Below are 24,265 nucleotides of genomic sequence, written 5' to 3'. Positions count from 1 at the left end.
TACTTTTCCCGTCGTTTGTTATCCCCAGGTCGTCTGTTCGTGCAACAATGAAGGGCTGATACCAGACTCTGATTAACAAACAATAGGACGTTGTACATACATGTTACATATTCGGTTCACCTTCAACCATCGGCATTCGATTGACTCTGACTCACTCAACGGATGTCCATTCATTTCATCCTAAATACGACGAAATATACATAGTATGTAATTGTACTAGAGCTACATAGTCATGCCAAGCACATACTAATGTCATACAATACACGTTTTATTCAAATTGACGCACAAAGTGAAAAATGATGACTGTCAATTTTATATTTTAAGGAGTGGAACTCGCTCGGACTCTTGTAAATTGTTTTGGTTCCAGGGGCTAATTAATTTAGAAAAGTAGACTTTCTTCTTCTGCGGCATTTTTTCCCTCGAAATTGCCCACCACAGGAATGTTACTAGTGGAATAATAATAATAAACATGTGCTAATTCCCACTAAAAAATAATTCCTCGCACTTTTGCCTCCGTAGTTTTATTTTATTACCATTTCGCTATTACGCTTAAGTATCAGCGGTCCATCCTGCGCAAAGTGTACCATTTATTTGAGACGCTGAGAAAGACGTATTTGGAGATCTAAATTTTCGAATTAAAATGCGTCGCGTCGTGTGCCGCATTCCAGGGCGAAACTAGCTCGGTCTGGCTAAATACCTACGAGGAGGGTATCTCTTCGGTTCACTTCACAACAGTACAATTAGACCTTTTACGGCTATCGCAATCTTTATGAATAATTAAGCAAACCAAGTCTCTACCTGTGCCAATAAACCAATCCAATAATTTATATTAATGGTTTTGTCTACCTACTTACCTATACCTACAAAGTAAACTTTTTCACTTGCAGATCTTGGTTGGAGATTGAGATTTGTGAGTTTAGTTCTCCTTCCCAAGTGCCAAAGCCAAATAAGGTTTAAATAGTAATAGTGTGACTTTACTCGGTTTGAGGAAGGCAGGCGTTGCATTGGTATCTCTGTTTCGGTTAATAGCATTCGCACCATTGATGATATGTTGATACTGGAAATAAAAGACCCACGGAATCGTGGAGGAAAAGTTATCTGGTGCAGAACTAAGGGGAACTATCAGTGTATGTAACCCGACTGGAAATGTGGTGGCGTGGGTTGCTGTGCTGCTTTGGCGTGGAGTGGAACGTGCCTGGACTGAAAAGTCTCAATTCCTCGATTCCCAAATGATTTCAGAACCTGATCATTATCATCGCACTTTTTTGCCACCAAACCAGCAGCACCTCAGGCTTTTGCTCTTCCTCCTCTCATCCTTGACTCTTATCGCAGCAGGCAGCAGCATGGAATGGGTACAACTGTGAACTAATACAATTGTCCCAACGCTTTTCCCCTACGTACGTATGTATAGACGTGAGTGGATGCAATGTGCTGGATGTGATGTCAGGCATACGGCCAAAAAAAGACTGCTAATTGTTATGTACAAGACAATAAGAAATAATAAAGCGCTCTATTTGTTCTACTCGACACGGATATCTGTTCCGTGGTCCCTGCAATGTACAAATCCTAGTCGAAGTAATCATCTAACCCCACATGAATGATTTCCTCGTTTCGAAAACATTTCGCATCCGCCATCTCATTCACCCAGCCATCGTAGATTATTCTTTTGGCTCATTAATGGCGTGTCAATTTACTCATTTATTCCCAACCTGTCGTAGTATTTCAAACATTGCTGATTTTATTTGTACAATTTATGTTTTGTGAATAAACCGGTGATTTATGTACATGTAACCTTAATTTTTATCAAGCGTTTCGTAAGTTTTAGTTGCGCGATGCGAGTGTGTGATTATTTATCACAGACATATTTACGTATTTATTATGTTGTGTGTTTATAGCTGTGCTTACTTGGGCTGGCTGTTTGTCATTTTATGTCCAATGCCTGACATGGGTTTCCTGTTCCCTCTCACTTATGCAATTTACCTGTACACAGTTTGTCAAAACAATGTCAATTAATTATATAAGAATGAATTACACAAGTACATATTCAAAATAACTGCCGTTGCGACTTGTTCATCTTTATTGCTTTTATACATACATTTCTCGTTCTATGGATCTACGCAGCAGAATATGATGGCTGATGCAATAATAGGTCTAAAAAGGACCCAGTTTAAACTCAAACATTTATTTATTCTCATTTACATAGCCTAAAGACAAGTTAAGTCTCGTTCCTCTCATCATTGTTTGGAATAATTTGCCTGGGAAGAAGGACCAAATGTAGCCTTCTTCAGTCCGTTTTCAAATAAAATAAAATTTTTGAGCATCTGTTCTGCTGGCTATTATGATAAAAGCACCCGTGCCATGCACTATTTTATTAACGAGTTGAGCTCATTCTCCGAATATCCATGTTGGACTTAACGAGAGGAAGGAACAGAAGAAAGGGCCACCACCATGTCGTCATCAGGCTTATACATATTCCTTGCATAGCATCTCATTACGTTACCACTACCACTTTTGAAGTGAATTGCCATGAGCAATTCTCTCTTTTACTTACTTCCCTCATCGCCGTGGCACAAGCCAACTGAAACACGAAGCGTGTCCAACTCAAAACAAGAAGAACGGAGATAAAATGCACTTTTCTTACTGAATATGCTTAAATTTCAATGGTTGGTTAAATTAGATTTTTCTGTTGGATACAACAAGTCTCCTGTTCGTATATTTGAATTAAAATATTTTAACTTTTCATGACAAAAAGAACGATTCCCACACAAAGCATATCGAATTCAAATCTTAAACTGTTGGGCTCACGTTTTGTCCAAACTCAACAAAGATCTTGGTCTCCCTCCCGGCAGGACCTCTCTCTGCAATGTGTGTTTAATTCGATGGAATGTAAATTACAACGTATAAAGCATTTAATTGAATTACGTGAGGATAACTGCTCCACTTTTGTATTTATTTAAAAGTAATAGAAGCATTCATTTTCATGTACATTTTATATTAGCTTTCGGAGCTATTTAAAGCTAGTAGGACTGCCAATGAGTTGAGTTGAGCTGAGTTGAGGGTTAACTCAACTCAACTCAATAAGAAAAATCACCGACTCAAACTCAACTCGACTCAAATTAGTCTCAACTCAAACTCGACTCAACTCAAATGTTAACGACTCAAACTCAACTCATATCATATGAGTCGACTCACCTTTTTTAGAGTAAAATATTTATTTAAATAATTACGTTCAAAAGGGGTTAAAAATCTCGGTAAACTTCAGATTTTTAAATAAAACTTCCGTTGAGAATGAAATTGGTATTCACCAATTACAATTTTCATGATTTCCTACAGAAGATTAAAAATTTTAATTTAAAATCTAAATACAACTATAAAATTGCTGTTAATTTCGATAAGCTAATCAACAAATCGGTATATGATTACTACGTATGTGTATTTAATAGTGTAATTTTTCATATATTTTTTTTGACAATTGCAAATTTTTCCATTTTTTTTATTTCACTCAGCCTAGTAAATTAATCTTGAGATATTTGGAGAGAAAGTGATTCACGAGAATCCGAATGTGAAAAATACAAAAATGTAAATAATTTTATCACAAATCGCTGGCTAGAGATTTAGCAACTTGCTTTCATCAAGGTGAAAATCTCGAAATGGACAAACTGGCAGTAAAAAAATCCTTAATGAGTTGACTCATGAGTCAACTCGAACTCATTTTCCGTAACTCAACTCAAACTCATTATTTTTCGACTCACTCACAAAGTGAGTCGAGTTAAACTCTCGACTCAAACTCAACTCAACTCACTAACTCAATGAGTCAAATGAGTTGACTCGAACTCATTGGCAGTCCTAAAAGCTAGCCAAGAACAGATTGCAGGTGCATGATCAAGAGTTTTGTGAGGTTGAAAACCTTAAAAAAATGGAAGCCCTGCTTCTTCTTGAGGGTTTGTTGAGTTTGATGATGGAGGAGGAGGATGGTTTGGATTCGGCTATTTGGGACTTCCGGTGGAATGGAATGAATACACGAACCGGAACAGAGGTTCGAGGTTTTGTTTGACTCTCTCACCTGCCATACACCCAGTATTCTCGAATATAAGTAATATTTAATACCACCAAAATAATCTTACACCGCAGCAGTCGTCGTCATCACAAGGTAAATACATACACACATTATTATTATCCAACCGTTGTGGGATAAATAGATATCAAATGAGTCCTTGTACATGTCTGAGAATAATAAGTATGTAACCATTGTCATATCCGATGTAACCTAACGCACTCCACACTCTGTTTAGCTTTGTTAATTTCGTAAGGGTGGTGTATGTATGTGCTAGAGTTTGACTTTTCAATATAAATTACATCCCTCTGTCTTTAAAATATCAATTCTTCTCTTTCGCAAGAGCGTAAATGTGTACGAAATCACATTTATTACTGTAATTGAGTTGAGTGGCATTTCATTGTTCATGACGGAATTCAAATACATCAACAAGAAAGGTATGGATTTTGATGACGGTTATTAATACCTATCTGGCCAATTCATCAGCCATTTCAACTCGCTACCACGAGATAAAACACCATCACCACCGTCGACCATCGTCGTTATCACGGTTGGCTAAAATTCGAAATTAATTCGAATCATATTAATTTATTCGTGCGTTTATTCTGTACGCGAGAGGGTGAAAGGGTTGACTGCATCGTTCATTCACTGCAGCAGCACCTCATCATTTCCATCATGAGAGTGGGGGAGTCGGTATTAATTAATTAAATGTAGATTTGAATAGAAACAATTAATAATAGGTACGTAGCTGCATATATATTGCCAAACTCTTTGTTTTAATGACATGAAATATTAGGAGTGGAGTATATTATTATGTTATGGCAGCTGGAGTTTCTCACGCTCAACCCCTTCACCGACAAATTGAGGAGGACTTTAACCGTCGTGCTATCTACGAGAGTCAGATAATATTTGCTTTTACCATTTTCCCTCAATTTGCTTAAACCATACGCACATATGTATCTGCATGTACGTATGTTTGTGTGTAAATGTAGTATTATTTGCAGTGTGGAGGAATCCAATTTGGGTATTTCGTACTTATCGTGTTTAACGAGGTGGGTGGGTGAGTAGTTTAGGTGGCTGGCTAACTAACTACTCATTCTGTGTCAATAAAACCTCTCTAGTTACATACATAGAATTCAACATTGAAGCAACACCTCATGCTGTTTGAGATTTTTGTCCAAAATCACCCATGCAAACATTGAACCGTAAGCAATATCACGTTATTTCATGTCTTGCTGCATCTTTGAGTTTGAGTCAGTAAATTTTGCCCAAGTCGCATCTCTTACGTTACGTGGTGGTTAGTTTATTGGTTTGAGAGTAGCATTATGAGATTTTCGTAAAATTATTCAATTAAAGGAAGCAAAGATGCAAGACAGATGGGAAAAGAGGATGTTATATATATACATAAAGAAACAGATAACCGGGCCTATGTACGTATATTAAGCAGTGTTGAAGTCGCGATGATGAGATCACGATGGTGGTGGTTGTGCTTTTTGGTGACATTGACACAAAATCGTTAGTTGCTCTCGACACGACTCTCGGATGATTCTTTATGTTTCGTTCTTTTTTCTTCGTGGTGGCTGCTCTCAATCTTTGCTCTTATTGCATCCATCCTCCATTGTGAGTGCCATAAGAGAAACGATCTTCTTGTTAGCCGAGTTAAAATAAAAAAAAGTTTGAGTTAAGACAGTTCAGAGGAGGAGAATTGACAAGCCGTGTCTTGGACAGACAAGCAGTGTATCAAACTTGTTCAAACAGGGCTTGTTTTGTCCGTCTCTTCTCATCCTTAAAGTAAATTCTTCTGCTCTTGTATTTTAGCACAACTTGCTTTACTCGCCCCAATGTTCTCATATCGCCACACTGTTTGCTAAGTTGTATATCTTGTTAGGAAAATTGTAACAATATTTCATCCTCCTCCTTGCTGCCATATGTGGATACTTTAGATAAGAAATCGTATGGTATCAAATAAAGGGATAACATCTTTCTTGTCTCGGGAACGACCAGGGCAGAGTTTATGTGTTTGTTTTAGTATTATTATACTCCTGCTGCATGCACACGATGAGGTGTCTCTTCTTCTCTCCTTGATTATGATATGCTACACTTATTACACACGGACATACATAAATATGCATAATGTGCAACTCCGCAGATGTATGTATGTGAATATATCCATTTATATTAGTTAGCTACTTTATGGACATTACTGGAAATCTCACTTTCAAGTATTATAAAGTTGTATATTAATTTAATAAACGACTCCATCTCTGCAACTGCGTCGCAAGAGTGTAATAATAAGGTCGCATTTCCCTTGAGAAGGTCCGCGTTGAATATGGTTTGAAATGAATAATTTGAAAATGATGTTGCCGGATGGAACAAACCCATGCAGGCAACTTTACTCACTTGACTTTATTCCTTCATGATCATCATGATGATGATGTTGTTGTTTGGGTGGATTTAGATTGTGTGGGGCTTTGCGTAGCCTAACGAAGACCTAAATCCTTAATTAATTCGCTGCTCCTCTTCAATGTACGAGTCGTAACATTTAGATGAGAAGAGGGGATAGAAGGAACGATGTGTAAAATTGGGTGCAAAATTACAAACAAGTATTTTGGTTGCCTTCAACTTTAGCAATTTATTGCTGGTTTGCTGCTTCTCTTTCACCCAGTTATCCGTACATACGCAAGTTGTGTGTTATTATATGCTCCACTTTCAAAAATTTGAGATGGATACTGACGTGCAGAATGCATTACGAGTTTTCCTGTGATACGGTCTAAAACAGTGTGCTTGTGCCATTTCCATGCGGATCTGGGTGAGCATATACATAAATATGTATCCAAATAAATATGTAGGGTTGACTGGGCTGCTCTGACTCTGACAACATGACTTTCTCCACCACTCTTCTGCTCCTGTTTTGTTTTGTCATTTGAATTAAACGTGCTGGCTACTGGGTCTGAATGTGGATGTGATGGAGGATGAGACCAGACCAGAAATTCTAATTTATAAATTGGATGGAACAACCAGGCAGAGGAGTAAAATAAATGTGATGAATATTCATGAATTAGATCTCTTCTTCAGCTTCCTCCCATATCTTTCCTTCCTTCCTTCCTTCCAGCCCTACCTACTCCATCCATATATTCAAAATGAGCACACATATTCCAGCCGTCGGTCGGTGACTGCTGGTTTACTTGTGTGGGACTTGCTCCATTGCTGTAAAATGTTATTAAATTGTAGGATTTGCACGGATTGCTTTATCTCAACCACCTTGACCAGAGTTGGCTCTGACAGATGGAAAATGTATGGGGCTCGTGTACACATAAATACAGAGAGATTCAACACTACCAGCACCCGCATCAGAAGCAATTTATGATTTTGCAAGTTGGAGGACCAACAAAAGTCTCTAAATTCATAAAGTCTCGAGTTAATTATTTATTCAGAGGAGTTGCTCCACGTTCGTTCTGTTGATTGGATTATGAGGGAACTTTCTCCTCGAGTGATTACATGGATTGGATTGATTAGATCATACCTACATTTATACCACCCTTCTCAGCCCAACAATCATAAATGTATCGATTTATTTACTCTTTTTGGAATTTCAATTCGTAGTAGAACGTATGTACATATCTTGCACGGGGTTGGTGCAAGCTTAAATATTTGAATAAAATGAGAAGAAAGACCTAAAGTAAGCAATTTAATATCACCGAGCTAGTTGTATAACTATGCATGAGGATCCTGGATACGTAATGCGTATAGATAAATAGTTGGCAAAAGTATGCACACTGCTACATACTTATTTGAACACTGAGAGTTTCCTATTGTGGTACAATGTTTGCCAAAGTTGATATCGATCACCAACAAATTGAAAATCTGTTCCAGAAAAATTTTATTCCCCAAAGAAATCAGAAATCAGTTGTTTTTCAGCAACAAAAAAGAAACGCACAAACTACTAACAACTCTGTATGTGGACTGCAGCTACCACTGTAACTACACGAGTCGAAAAGTCAGTGAACCAAGTAAACCTCTGTTTAAAGTCAACCTGGATTTAGGAATAGGAAAGAGTAAGAAAGCTCAATTTCCTATTCAATTTGCGATATTTTTGTGCCATCATTCTGATCACTACATATTTGTCTTCATATCCGCGCTTTTTGTGGCTCCAAACTTTTTTTTTCTTTCTCAGAGAAAGTATGAGTATGCTTGTGTGTATGCAAATCATAAAAATTGGTCTGATATATATTGACTTGGCAGACAAAATGAACCCCATTGTCATATCCTGTCATATCTTGTCCAATATGTCTCTTCCTTTCTCTCTCTTTTTCTCTGTGTGACACGAACAGCCACGTATACATCGAAACATTCAGCGACAACGATGGGATTGCATAGCACGAGTAGTAGAAGCCTAGTAAACGTGCATAAGAGTAGTCCAACCAAACCACCGAGGCAAACAATCCTTTCCATACTTTTTTTACATTTTTCTATCCAATATCATATCAAACATCAAATCCAATTGCTCGGGGTATAAACTTTCACTGCCGCTGTGGAGACAGACAATGTTGTAGCTGCAGTGAGTACGTATCTAAGAGCACCGAGCAATAATAGTAGGCAGCCGGTTCGTCGTATTTGAGGAAACAAATAATGTTGTGACATTTAGTCAATGTGCATGTGTCATTTGGCAGTGGTGGAAGGAGGAAGAAGAAAAGATGCAGGAGAAAGGCCAGAGAGAGGCACGAATTCTTTCCTTAAAGCAACGTGATATAAAGGCACTCGCATATAAAGCATGGAGCGGAGCAGCTGCATATACAAATAACGACTTTTATATGAGGTTGACTTCCTTAATGCACTTTTAAAAACAAGGGAGAACATCCTGTAAAATTCGGTTTGCCATTTTCGCCAAAATCTAGCCACTTATTTTTCCTTCTCCACTTTCTCCACTTCAAGTTGTGACTTTATTGAGCCCTTTAGATTATTATTGAACCAATTACTAGTAGCTGACTTGTGACAATCGTTTCCCATCCTACACACACCATTGTGCACTTTATCTATTAGGTTGAACATTACTTTTTGACTTTTTTCTCCAAAAGTTTCACACACGAACGAACCCAACAAGTCCAAGAGGGGAAAAAGTCTTTGCTGTCCAAGTGTGACAAGACAACCAAACTTAACTGAAAGTGAAGCCGCGCACAATACTGACTACCACCACCGCCAGCACCACCACCCACTAGACTAGTACGTACCACCGAGAAAGAAAAAATGAACAAACCGAGTTTGTAGAAGCTGAAGCTGAAGGAGCACATTGATTTGTGCTCGAATTGAATCACTTAAGGCTACACATCCTTCACTATCTCCCTTTTCCTTCCGCTACCACCACCACCAAACACAACCCTTTCCTCCTCCTCCTCCCAACAAAGAGAGAGAAATATATGTACCACTTTGCGAGAGAGAGTGAAACACAGTAAATTTGGGCGACGGAAAAATGTATGAGAGAGAAAGAGAACAAAGGAGAAATCTCTTGTAAGAGTCTCATCATGGAAAATTTAACAGACGACAAGACGAAAGAGACGAAGAGACGCAAAACCAAAAACCTCAACCAACTCTCGTACAATGCAACTCAAAACTCGGGAGGGAAAGTTTAGGCCATTTTCACATACATACGAAGAATGCAAAGTGGCGAGGTTTAGAGAGATTGTGTTTAAGATTTCCTCTTATCTGCCTAAACTGTGTATTATTATATTTAAGAAGTTTACCTTATTAAGTGCACGTTCAGTTATTAAATTGTGAGTCCCCGAGCCGCCCAGAGAGATACGTATCTTTGGTGACATCTTATATCGGCCGAAGGATCAGAATGAATTAGGTCTGGCAGAGAGAAACTTTTTTTTATTCCCACCATTTGGAAATCCTTCTTTTGTGCCATTAGCCAAGTTTGAAAAATTTGCCTAATTCTCTATTCAAATGTGTTGTAGTTTGGGGAAAGCAAGTGTTTGTTATTCTTTGCGTGAGTTGGTGGTGGAATTAGCAGGAGACGGGGACTGATTGTGTGTGAGTGAGATGTCAAAGCGAGGGAGAGAGGCCCGCGGAGAATAGCGCAATATTTCACCAAGATTAAAATACAGAGTGAGTGAGAAGGAGCACAAAGGAAGGTTCGGTTCAAATGAGTTTTCGAACTTAACTTTCTCTCATTTTCTCCGCCGCCTTCTCTCCTTTTTCTCTCCAACAACCATACATAACTTATCTCACCATTCCCACCACTTCCACCACGAGCCCGGCCTCCCATGCATCCTCAACCGATTTGGGCTGAGGAGTGAGATGCCGATGCTGCGAGGAGCTGGGCGGTGGAAGGAAAGATAGTGTGAGATAAAATGGCCAAAGAGGACAAGCGAAATATCTGATTCCGAATGAATGTAAAATCTCTCCTCGTCCTCGTCCTCGCCGTCCAGAGCTTTGAACTAGTTTCATTCAACCAAGTTTTAAATGAAAATGCTTTTGTCAGTTGTATTACTTCTTGTATTACTTGTACTGATTCCGTTTTCGTTTTGTAATGTAAAGAGGTATTAACGAGTTGAGCTGAGTGGAAGAGGACGAAGGAGGACAAGAGACTAGAAATTCCACATTTTGTTGGAAGTAGATATAAAGTCCATCTCTCTCAGAGCCTGGTGTCGTGGAATGCATGCTCTATGTGTGACAAACCAACAAATTTGCAAAGACATAGGAAAGAGAGAGAGAGTGAGAGGGAGGGAGAAAGTTACTCCAAGTTCTGGACGGGTATGTAGTTAAAATAAAATTTTCAAGACAAGACGTTGCTTTGGGCCTTTGGTGATGTGGTGGTGGTGGTGGCTGGCTGGGCGGAAGTTGGACGTGAGAAGAGAGAAAGTCGGAGATCACGATCACAAGAAGACGAAGACGAAGACGAAGACGAGGCTTAAATTAAATAGTCGGGAATAGGAGGAAGGGAATTTGGGAGACTTTTCTTCATCTTCATCTCCTTCCTACATACATTCATGACTGATGATCGTTCTCCATTGCTCTCTTTATGCACACACAGATATCAAGGACGCGATGGCTTTGTACTACCGGATTTTGGAGAATTGTAGATTTCTAGATGAATAGATCCAATGGTTGATGGTCGTGATGATGATGGTAAAATTTATAGAATTACGAATTCCTTCCTGTCACACTGTCTCCAATTTCCCTTTCGCCAGACCGTTTTTGGTCGGTCGTGCTTTACCGTGCTCAATCCATTCTCGTCTGCTCTCGTGTTGAAAGATTGCAGATAAATTGGGGCGGAAGGGAAATTCGAATTGGTTAAATTGAATTCGAGAATTTGGCTTAAATTGGTCGTGCGTATATTTAATTTTAGGTGAGGTCATGCGTTTGCATTTGTTCACCAAGCGTCTGTCTATCGCGGCACAAACCGATACAAATACACACATCATGAGACAGAATTGCAAAATTTTGGGAAATTTTAATTAAAGCAGAACTTGTGTTATGCTCGAATGCCCTTGAAAATGGCCTGATGTATGCAGACACCTGTCCTCTCGTTGTTTTTGAAAGCTCGAAGCCAACCATTCTGGTTCAGTAAATATGATAAATAATCAGGAATATATACATGGATTTAGCCTGACGGAAATTGAAAGTTGCGACAGAGAAACAATCCGCTTGTCTGAAAAGCAGCCTCCAATTAATGTTCCGAAACCAGTTAGCATTTAATTAAGAAACTTTGACCTGAGCCCAGAAACCACGAAATAAAATTTATTTCCACCCTCTGCTAATTGGTTCAGCTCGGTCCACATGTTTTCATTTCCTTGTCGTAAATCACGGACAGCTTTTGCCCCATGTGCAAAATATGTTGGCTATCAGTATGCTGCACAGCTCGCTCATGCAAAATATTATTATGCGTGGCTGGTTGGGGGTTGCGGAGAAAGTTGCTGTCAAAATTGTAATGTATGTAGCCAACTACTTACTTACTTACTATTGCTACCCGATGCTACCTCTGCCACACCACGAATTCACACACAGCCAGCAAAGCACGCAAGTAAGAAGGTGGGGTCCAGGAGTGAACAGGGGGAATTCACACGGGAACGCAGAAGAGAGTGAACCGACAATAAAATAAATAGAATAGACAGACGTGGGAGCCAGTTGTTGGATTATACGTGGTTCCTACATTTACTTACATACTTTCATGGGAGATGATGATGATGAGTTGCTTTCTTCTTGCCCTTTCGCTTACTACTCGTCCTCCACAGTCCCACCGGGTCAGAGGTCAGATCGGACCTAAATATGCTGCCACTATAAAGTACACGCATAATTGAAGAGTGCCTGTAAAGTTCATGTACATATGTGTCTTAATGACTTGACCCCAACTGTTTTGGTGAGTGATACAAAAGTAATCTACAGTAAACTAAAGTCGGCATTTAATTTAGTGTGCATGTGTGGGATTCAAATTGTTTAGATACAAAAGGCTTTTCCTCCTCTCATTCAAAATTCCTTTGGTGGTCATGTTGTGTTATATGTATCAAAAGAGAACCAAATGAAATTGTGTAATCCTAGGGATTCAGCAGGAGAGTAGAACAAGCTCAATTTGAGGAAGTCGTTGTTGGAGGTCGGCTATATAAGTGTGTGTATGTACGAATTGCTTTTGGTCTAGTGCAAACATAATGCTAGCCGTGGAGTAGGAAGGAACTATTACCATGTGGACGTATATGCACCTATACTGGTGCTTTATTTTGATATTTTACTTCTCCAACTGAATTTGCACACCTTATTTGCCCACCACTCAAAGACGTGGTGTACATAGAAGGTTATATTGAAGAGAAGATTGGCTTGGTGCTAAGCATAATGCAACATCCTATTCTATAATATGTTTGGTATGGGCAAAAGACGAGACGATTCAACATTACTCAACCCATGCGGCTTTCCAAAGTAATTTATGAACCCTAGCGTCCCATCAAGAAAATCCCTATGAAGAAGTCAGTCAGCCAACGGCGATGCTGATTATAAAGCCAAAGTCAGCTATCTGGATCTCGACAAACAGTAACATCGACCAAATCTGGTGCAACAGGGTTCTTAAATGCGAACACGACAAAAAACCAAATGGTTCCTACATACTACTTTAAGTACTAAAGAGTAATGTTTATTTACTATAAAGGCAGTTGTCCTTATGCTTTCTGTGCAGATATTGCAAAAAGAATGTGGAGCAAACATGTCTAAATTTAGTAGCAATAATAATAGCTAACGGTCGCCGTAATCCTTCAACTGTAGACAACATGGTTTAGAAATTGGCTAATGCACATACATACATACTGCTCTCGACTCATGTATTATTGCTGTGGCCGAGCACATTACACAACCGGGAACCCTGGACCCTTCTACACACAGTAATACTCAAATGTACGTAAATAGCACACAACGGCGGAAGATAGGCTCTTTTGATCCCGTTTTACTTCAACCCTGCACCACCATCACCATCGCCTCGTTCCAAATTCCAACCCATTTCAGCAGATTAGCAAAAGTAGGCAAATATCCTCCAAGACCGGATTTTATGTTTTATGCACAGCATCTGCTACTGGTCTGAGGAAGAGGCCTTAAAGACCTTGCTGCTTATCGTCCCTATACATATTTATTCTTGTTCACCCTATGCACCCGCCAGCTAAGACTTATTTCGTGCTAAAATTATTCGCACATAAAACATATTGTGGATGTTGGTAAACTTTCCACTTGTTTGGCTCCAGAAATTTTCTTCTCATCATTGTATTTCTTCCGTCCTCCTTCCGCCGTGACTTTCCGCATTTGCTTTAACAAACCTATTTATAGCAAGTTGAAATCCTCTGCCGGCTCTACCAGTAATTCTGAAGCAGTTCTGATTCTATTGCCAACAGTGGTACGGTCCATTCATAAATCAACCGCGGCCAAAGAATTTCCTGAGAGCAGAAAAGTCGCACAGTCGAGTCTCCAATCCAAAAGATAAGGCTGAATAATAATAATAAACGCCCCACTTTGTTGAATCCACTTGATTCAAGACCTTTTTCGTACGTATGACCGCTTAGGTCGGCCGGGTAGCGCTTTAGCTGTTTGGTAATCCGCTTTACCCTCACCCTTAACTTTTCTCTCCAAAAAAACAATTTCCTCTGGAGAAAGAAAGTTGACTTTCACCCTCCCTCGGCACATAAGTAGCAGAGAGAAAGAGAGAGAGAGAAGTATAACGTGGTCAGCGGAATTCATGAACTCCGGAGCAGTACTGTTACACTGGTGGTGAAATGAAAGCAAGTAAAGTGAACCCATGAAAACCACGTCGGCCAAGCCACAGGAAATGCGATTATACAAAAGGCCTAAGCCTTATCTACTAGCATCATCATGAGGGCAAAGGCGGCGGCGAAGCAACTTTGCTGTCGTCGTCGTTGGCCGTGGGTATCATGTCCTCCTTCCCACATACATTTGAATTTGAAGCTCCTTTGACTGAACCACACGAAAGAAGCAGCAGAAGAGCAAGAACAACTGCTCCTACCACCAAAACTACGTGACTTATGAGCTACTATCTGCTTAAGAAGTTCTCTAAATAAATTCCATCTCGGCATGAAATACACAAATGGGAATTAAATGAGCAGGCTAATTTCATTCTATATTATATTCTATTTGGATTATGCAAATCCCACTGTAAATGACAGGGTGGGCAGGGACCCAAAGCAACTAACAAAGCTTCCTTCCTTTGCTCTCTCTCTCTCTCCTTACTAAAATATTACCGTCTTCTTCCCAACACTATGCACAAGGCAGTATGGCACAATATGTATAAGCCGTGAACTTACCAAGTCATCTCCCTCTTTCTCTTGACTACTTATTCTCTTCTTTAACGAAGAACGCCAAAGCAACATCTTTTTTCGTGGCGGAGTGAATAATAAATATCAGCACAAAACTTTCAACAAACAAAAAACAACTTTAGCTAAAGCTCAAAACTTTGACAGAGTCAGACACATATGCAAATTCCCCGATATTTGGAATGATTTATGTCCTTATGTTTCGATCTCATAAATCACAAATGTTGCAACTTGCTGCATACAAATGTGCATAATCAAAATTGGACCAGTAAATGATTTTTTTGCAATTAAAAACTTTTATTGTAAAAGTGTCTTACCAAACTGTGGTAGGTCTTCGTCTATTGGCCAAAATAAGTAGCTATTCATGTATGTACAGATATTTACGTATGCTGCTTAAAATCCTAGTAATAGAAAAACGCCCTGAATAAATGCAAGAAGATTTGACTTGGGCAAGGTTTTTTGTGTCATTTAAATAATTGAGCATAAACTGCTCATTGAGTGGAACTCTTGAATGTCAATTGCATTATGATTATGGCTTTCCATGCACAGTAAACATAATGAATGAGCTAATCTGACGTGCCCATAAATGGCTCCGGTAGTAACTTCAGTGGAGGAAGAAAACCTGTCAATGTCATTTTATTATTAAAACTTCAATCCAATTCTCTTGGTGCAAGTCTTCGTCTTGAAATGTCAGAAACCAAAAGCCATTGATTAAGTTGGTTGATTTTATCTTCACATGTCATGCCAAATGTTCCCTGTCATCACCTTCCAACGACGTTTTCAGCATTTAGCACCAAATTCACAAGAACATAAAAGAAGAAATAAATGTTTGTCTAAAGGTTGCAAACCTCTCCCGTGAGCACAGAACGATGATGTCTTCTGCATAATAAGCCATGCCCATCTCTCAATCATAATTGCCATTCAATACTCGAATGAACCAGTCAAAAAAATGGAATGACATGATCTTTATTATCGGTAATTATATTACTGAACACAAAAGAAAGTTGGTCGAGTTTGGCAGAATGGGATTCTTAGTTCGTTCCTTACATGCTAAATCTCTATTGATTTTCCTTTTATTGTTGAATAGGAGAATTTTGGTCGGCTCCGATTGTGACGAGCTTGTCTTTGCCTCGTTGTCTGGTACTACATAGCAGGCTCTTTGTTTTCAATAGATTTATGGGCAGCTTTACTGGCATTAGTTCAGTTGGAAGGAGAAGTCAGCAGAGAGTGTGCTTACCTATGTATGCATGTACCTAGCATATTAAGGAAAAGGCTTAAATCTTAAGGGCGATTTATGACATAATTCTGTTAAAATGTCTTTGACCTGTCTGTTATTAAGTTTGACTTATGCTTCTGTCTCCTAATTTGAGTAGCTCATTGTTCACAGAGAATTATGCCCAGTAAGCTCTTATTCCTAAACCGCGTTGGAAGCAAGTATTTATTATTTCACGTGAAGTTTATTGATACACAATCGTATCAAATTGTTTTGTTACAAAAGTATTGCCATCTTGTAATCTCAAGTCCAATTTGTTTTACAAATGTATGCATATAGTTGGCTATTGAGCCATGGCATAGGATATCATATGCGGCACTACTTTATAAATACTGGTGTTTATTACTAAGGAGTAGAGCTTTCCCAATGTTAATAGTGTCCTAAGCTCGGAGAGTAAAAGCAGATTACAATGAAATTCTTGTTCTTGTATTTCCTTTCAAGAATTCTACGTGCCTCATGGCTGGATCGCATATATGTGCATATCTATCTACGCATATGTACATACATAGGTTCACAAAGGGGCACATTCTTAGAAGGAACAAAACGCCCGCATTCCTATACGTTCTTGCTCCCCTGTTTTATCGTCCCCTTCAGTAAAAAGAGTTAAGTAGGACAAACTATGGAGAGGTTGGAGGTTACTGAAAGTGCATCTGTAATTTGTTCTCGGCTTATAAATAGCTGTCACTTTTCCTAGTTTGCAAGCAAACACTCAACCACCAAAATTAGAATAGGATGCTCAGAAAGCCATACCAAAATTCCTACACTTGACACTAATCCAAAATCCAGAGAAGTTACCGAGAACAAGTGGATAGTAGGACGGAAGGAGTCATCAGTCATGTTAAGATAGGACGACTCTCGCACCAAGTAAACCGTCCATTTATTACACCAGAAGACGTTGATCCATTCCTAAGAGGATTCCCCAACAATCACTCTCCAAACGGCCAAACCCTCCTACCAAAACCCTTCTTCTCTCCCATTCAGTTTAACCAGCGCAATCTAAATTCTCCAGATATATTTAGCACCATGGCTTACACTGCTCCTTAATAAAAAAAATTCCTGATTCGAGTCGGACTTTTTTTCAACAACACAACACAATGTCATTCATGTTGTCACAAAAATGAATTCAAACTGCTCGCTAAAGGTCTTGGTGGTGCATTAACGAAAATGAAACGAAAATATAAAATGTGTCGGATTAAACCCGTCGAAAATGTTGTACACATATATAAACATTAATATTATGCTTAACCTCGAAAAAAAGAGTGACCCGACACAGAAACACAGAATGTCTTATCTTTCTTCTCATCAAATCCCCCTAAAAAACCTTAGCTCTGATAAGAATAGTTAAGCAATGGCTGACCACTTTAGGTAATAGCTGGCTTTCGTCCCATCCAGATTTGCAAAGAAATGGATGGGCTAAATCAATCAATATCAAATCAGGAAGAACAGGTTAGACTTTTGCGATCTTGGACTGTAGTAGGCAGCAGACTTGGTATTTTTTTACTTTTACATTTACGTTTCTGCTGCTGCTTACCCTCTTCACTCTAACTCTGTGATTTATGTGTTCAACGGATACGACCAATCTTTGGGACAATTGACCATTCAAGTTATAGGAGAATCCAGAGTAAAAAATGCTTCTTATGTTGGTTTCCCTTCCTTCCGTCCTCTTTCGGCTGACCATTTGTCTTCAACCCTGGCACACTTGTGATTTTTTTTGCTTTCATAGATGTTTATCGATTCTCTCTCTCTCTTTGTCTCTCACTTTGCATGCAATAGAAGAGGGCGATTATCACGTCCTCCCGTGAAGTCCCGTGGGTGGAGGGTTGTTTGGTGACTTGAAGGATGTCCTTGACTGAAGGGACAATACATCATATTTTTCAAATTTGGTTTAAAGTATCATAAACTAAGGACCTGGAGAGGAGAGGGATTCTGATTTTATTAAAATTTGGCTGTCATTCGCAGTAGTAGATCAGCGAGAATAAAAAAAACTAGAGAGCTGTCATCATAACACATAGACACGACGATGCTCTTTATAATAAAATTTTCAACTTTGCTACATGAACCCAAATAAATTTTGTTTTTGTCACAACGAAAGAGATATTTTCAGCGTCACACTAAACGTGCGAAAATAAAATTCAAGTTCTTCCACCAACGAAAATTGCGCCATGAAAATGTTTGTCTCCTCGTTTTTTCCATACTTTACAGTTACAACTGAATAATAATTCACCGCTTTGTTTCTGCAAACAGACCACTAAATAAAGGGAAGAGGGAGAGGAGGATATACGGTTGGTTGGGTGGCTGAATTGCAGACCCACTCAATTTGTTCTTTTCGTTTTTCTTCCATGAGTGTTCCATCCAAATCATGTCGTAAACTTAAAGGATTGGATGCTATCTAAGTTTCCTTGCATATGCATTACAGTAAAACACTGAAATTTGCAGGTTCTCGCGAAAGCATCCAGATTTTATTCCTCACTCATATCGTCTCCACATTACGTCACATTTCGCTCAACTTAACAAATGACCCAGTGGGCTGTTGCCGTCACATCATTTCATTTTGGACAATCTCCTTCGTCTCGTACTTTCCTTCCTATGTGGGATGACACACACATATCTTTGGGCAATGCAGCATGATGACAGCATCAGTGACATGAGTGACATAACACGGACACTATTGCTACGAAAAGCAGCAGAGGTTCTATTTTATTACGGGCTCAGATGAGACTCTGAGACTGTAAAGAGATTTTAATGAAATGACCCAACTAAAGTTAAATGACATGGTCGTCATTTCTGCTTTTCTGTTCACTCCCTTTTACCCTGGAAATCTTTACTTTGTCTCCGAATGATGAAGTGTTGCTGTGTTGGTGGTTCGACTTCCGACGTCCCTTCACTTACAGAATGCTTTCAAGTTGGCCGAGTGAGCATCCGCAAATTCATGATTTTTGCTGACATCGCATGGTCATAGTGTCCGTTCATTCCTGACACACAAGCACATTTCGAATTGATTTTCATCCCGATTTCTGGTTGTTCAACAACTTTGGGTGGTATACAATTTTTATAAAATGAATCAATTTCTTTCCCTCAACGTCCGGTGGACATCTTGTGTTCATAGGGAGCACAATAACAATACTTTATATTTTACATGTGCATATCACAAAAATACCATAATTTAAAGACTTTATCAATACCGATAGTGTGGCGATGTCTTTTAAAATTGGCTTTTTCTACACTTTCAGAGACTCGAGTTAAATTTTAGTTCCACAGCATAAAAATTCACATTTACTAAATTGAAACGCTATAAAAGCATGTTTCTGAGTTAAAAGGCCATTCCCTAGAAATGTATGGCTTTTGGTCTTGTGGTGTGACCGGGTACGAAGAATAGTGGTTGTCGCAATTTCTCTTTTGTGCCTCTCTCTCTCCCCATTCCTTCGCATCCACGCATTCAACTAACCAAGGGGAGTAGACGACGAGGCATTTATGGAGCATGCATTATTGCAGGAATGTACAAGTGCGAGTCACAAGTACGGCCGTGGGTAGTGGTACGAAGAGAGCTTATAAAATATAAAATAAAATACGAGAAAGCATTGTGAAAGCTTTTGAAATATGCTGGCTGTGACATGAAGGAAAGTGGAGCAGTGATTGCTCTGGTCCTTTGGAGGAGTTGGAATACGATGGCACACTGGAATAAGAGGAGGTCGAGGAAGACGAACATTTCGCCATGGTGCGGTGTTGGCGGTGACGAAGAAACCGACAACGACTTGGACCGTACGTATGGGACGTAGGACGACGTATTCTTTTATGTCCTATATTACCGTGAACCTTCCGTGAAATTCAGAGTCCGTGGTTTATGTCGCATGTCGCCGCATTCCAATTTCCTATTCCTCCCACAAGTCAGATGTTGAGTGGAGAAGAGAGAGGAGATGATATCTGCTTTACTACCTACTTCACACCAATTTCAAACCACCTTCCTCGCTGCAGCTATTAACGTGACGAGATGAACAAGACACGCGGAAAGTTGGCTGGGTGCAAATAGTTCTTTAAACTCGGAAAGAAACTTATTTACAATGAAAAATTATTTGACAGAAGTGAAAATGAGAAAGTAAGATTTCCATCTCGTCACCCACCACACAGAGAGTTGGCAGAGTTCCCTTGTTGAAAACAGTACCCACACTCGTATCTGCTCTGTGATCGGTCATGAGCGTAATTTTTTAAGAATCGCCGTACATTTATGAACTATCCAGTGATTGATATATTTACCTTCGTCTGAGCATCCCACAATTCATAAACATTGGAAATGGTGTCCATAGTCCAATGTTAAGTACTCCCACGCGGGCAAATGTAGCAATTTCTTGGTCATCTAAAAGATTCCTTCGGTCTTTAACAATATTACTCGCTCCTACATACTTCAACATTCCTCAGGTTTACGACTTTCTCGATACATTCACGTATGTAATCCTATACCTTGTGTTTTTTATGCTTACTCCAACACATAGATTTGCGAAGGGAAAGGGGCTGCTGATCCTTCTCCTTCCTCCGTCGTGTTGTTGGACGAGAGAGAGAGAGAGAGGAAAAGAAGCAATAAATCTGTGTCCAAGGTGGTCTATGTTATATTATAGAGAAATATTGGAGAGAGTGAGATGTCCCATGAGCAATTTCTCATCTCAACACACACACACATCAGGAGGACGAGGCATGGATCGAGCATGTGTCTGTGTATGTGGAAACTGTGGCTGTTGTTGTTGTTGGGGGCATATAAATACATATATAAAATTGGGCTGGGGAAGGATGAAGATTCGCCAAATCCACGTCCATCCCATCCACCACGTAAAAATAACATTTGTGTTCGTTCATACAGAGGGAAAGCACGAGAGAAGTTTTCGCCCAGCAAAAAGTTAGCTACAAATGACATTCAGTAGCTTTTTCTCTTTCCTTTCTGTGAGAGAGCGAGTCAGTCAGTTCATCTCCATCCATTCTTGAGCGGCCAAGTCGCTTGGGTCCAGCAGCCGTGCCTATTCTCATCTCATTCCATCGCATCTTTTCTCGTTTCTTGAATCGTATAAAATGAGCAGTCAGTAGTCAGTTCACACGTATTGTACGACGTACGTATGTAAGCAGGAGTCGGACGGAGAGGTGGTGGAAGACGAAGACGATGGACGTGATTCTCTTCGGAGAGTAACATATAACATGATGGACAATGGCCTTAGATTCACCAAAATCACTTTATAACTTGACTCCTCCACTCTATTTTCCCAAGCTGCCCACTGCAAGCGGGCCGGCCCGTATGTCTGCACAAATAATTCACCAGATTCGGAAGAGAATTTATGACCAATCGTTTATTCAATTCATGATTCATGACTTTTTGGCTTCTCGGACTTGGATCCGATTGAGTGTTGGTGGACTAGACAGAAGTGGGAGGGAATCTGGATGAATGCTGGGCACCAGGACGTACGTACGTATATGGTCGTTTGATTTGGTTGCAAACATTTGTTCGCGAAAATTTACTGCAAAAAGCAGAATTTTCTATCTCGAGGACTTTCTCCAGCAACATGCAGGATGGGGAAATGTGTATAAAATCGGTGTGGGTATAGTAGCCAAGCAGACTTCAATGTTCTAAAAACGGACTTATTGTGAGTTATTGGAGTTTTTATGACCAAACTCTCTTTTCCCCCCAACTCCATTTATTTCAGTTCTGATTTTGCTCAAAAGTGGCTGTAAAATGAGGAGAAATGTTTCAATTTTAACGAGAAAATTCAATTTTCTTTTGTCGTAAAAAACTCATTGAGTAGGAAATGAATGCAGTTATCGACCATGAAATGTGCATAATATAATGTTGCTGTATGCACACAATTTAGTTTAGTTGTTTCCCGTTGGGGTTGTATCAACCTCACGTGATTAGAAACATTCACATTTCCTGATTCCTATCTCAAATTTCCATGAGCCTCCTTCTCCTACATCATCGTCGTATACACATAAATAAACGAGCTCGTGTACACGAGGAGCAATATTAAGTATGTACGTAGATATTATATTCCTGCTTTCATATACTTTCTCTCTTCAATCGAGCCCTTTCCAAATCTAAATCGACAACCACCCCCAAACTTACACATTACATGTTTTATACTTTTCTGCTCTCACTCACCAACTGTCTGGCAATGAGGATATCGTATAAACAAAATTGATTTTGAATCCGAGAGTTGACTTTTCCGATGGAGAAATTCATTTTCAACTCCTTCCTGGTTTGAGTTTGTCCAAATACGAGACCAAAGTGAAAAGGATCCTCAGCAGTGTGGGCACCGTCGTGGTTTAGTTTTGTGGCTGCAGAAGAATGTATGTATTGGTATCTACACATGTCATATATACAGAATACACGCGTAGATATGTACATAGAATAGCAACGCTTGTTCCAGATTCATCAAAGCGTGGCTTGTAGATAGATATTCATGCAGGCGGAGAATACGATACATCAGCCAAACATACGATATTTACGTGTACACGGTTTTGGCTTGCTGTTGGCTCGTTTAGTTTAGTTTCGTAATTTAATGGAATGAATTAAAAGATTGGTGGAGCAAGCTGAACTGAACGACGACGATTACGACCCATCGACCCACCAAGAGACGACCAGCCAGTCCAGTCGTCCAGTTAACTATTGCATGGTAATAGACTATAAATCTACGCAATTCTACTGGAGTTACACATTTAATTATAAAAGATTACGGATTATTTACTCTGGACACGCGGACCCAATATTTAACACTACAAAATAAAGGGTAGAATTGAATCAATGAATGCAATATTACACGAGTATCTGGAGAACAGGGCCCGTCCAACTATCTTTAAATATTATGTCTGCTTGGCCAGAGTCTATGTAGAACATCGTTGGCACATTCTTTTACTTTTTTTATTTCGTAATACATACATTTACGTATGTACATACATGCATATGTACAGAAATGGAAATTTATACCATGCAATGCTTGCTAAATGGTTGAATCTAACAAATTCTACCAACTGTAATCACCACATAATAATGGGCTGAAAAGTGGTAAGCAAGTAAATTCCTTGTTGCAAATCTCTAAATGGTGGCTGACTTTTCGCAAAAGCCAGTTGTCAAGAAATACCTCTTTTTGATGATGACATTTTTGCTTTGACAAATTTGTGAATTTGTTTTTTTCGAACCACAAATAGCCACCTATTGTTCAAGCTTGATAAACTTTCGCAGTTCCTGCAGTAATTAACAAAAGAGTTGTTTCGTCATTGTGAGGAGAGGAATTCCTTGGGTTGCATCATTCATGGAGGTATTGGGAAGAAACGACCCCCACCGACAGACAGTACTACCTCCTGCTAAATAAGTAACTCATGAAAGAATTTATTTCCCAGAAAAGTCCAACTTGTTTCGCTTCTTGGTTTATAGATCCAAATGCATTCCCTTTGTGTCTCTGTCTCTTCTTCTGCATCGCAATTCTGTTTCTTTTATTTCTTTCATTTGAATACAAGCACAAAGTCATCTTTTACTCCGTACTCCCTCTGGCACTGACGGAGAAGCAGGAGAGCAGGCAGGCTGGGGCAACACTATTTCGAGTCAAACGAAATTCCATCCCAACGAGAAAACTTTATATAGTCAAGCATGACGCGTATAATCAGTTATTTATGAATTCATTGCAGAAAGGACAATGAAACAAAAGCCATTATAAAATGCTTGCTTGGTTTACTTTGCTGAGCTGCTGGGTGCTCACTTGACTGGGGAAAATAAAGCATTTATTCATTCAATGCAAGCGTAACGAGGTGGCAGTTCCCGTTCAATGCTTCTCCACAAAATAAATACTAAAAGATTCAAAACTTTATATAAATATACCCAAAATTTTGCTCATTCCTATAAAGAAGATCTGCTCACATGTGTGTGCGATGTGAACCGCTGTGAATTGAACGTGTGTGAGGTGAACTCAACTCGAACTTGTGAAAATTGCAGAGAGTTACATGCATAAGTTGTTGGTCTCTCTTGTTAAAAAGATGGTCGTCTTCTTTCCATACTTCTTCTGCTTGCTTTACCATCGTCTAGTCAACTACCGTAATAAATAGCTTTGTGAGTGCCCACTTTACCAAATGTATGGGATTCTCCACTCCATAAAATATTCAAAAAATATGTAG

At 39.4% G+C, this 24,265-nt stretch overlaps 1 protein-coding gene and 1 long non-coding RNA gene across 2 annotated transcripts in view; one reads left to right on the top strand and one right to left on the bottom strand.

Moving 5' to 3' along the window:
* Window positions 1–24,265, top strand: part of LOC110844259 — a 63,505-nt gene that overhangs the window by 10,907 nt on the left and 28,333 nt on the right. The gene's annotated exons all lie outside the window — the stretch shown is intronic.
* On the bottom strand, window positions 253–2,541 carry LOC118434304. The gene is made up of 2 exons (XR_004833920.1): window positions 534–2,541; window positions 253–446 (listed from the first exon to the last, which is right to left on the bottom strand). It is a non-coding gene; the product is annotated as an uncharacterized LOC118434304 (long non-coding RNA).

The sequence above is a fragment of the Folsomia candida genome, unplaced genomic scaffold (genome assembly GCF_002217175.1).
Source record: "Folsomia candida strain VU population unplaced genomic scaffold, ASM221717v1 Fcan01_Sc002, whole genome shotgun sequence".
Lineage (NCBI taxonomy): Eukaryota > Metazoa > Arthropoda > Collembola > Entomobryomorpha > Isotomidae > Folsomia > Folsomia candida.
The sequence above is the reverse complement of the archived record's forward strand: the minus strand, read 5'-3'. Positions and strand labels throughout refer to the sequence as shown.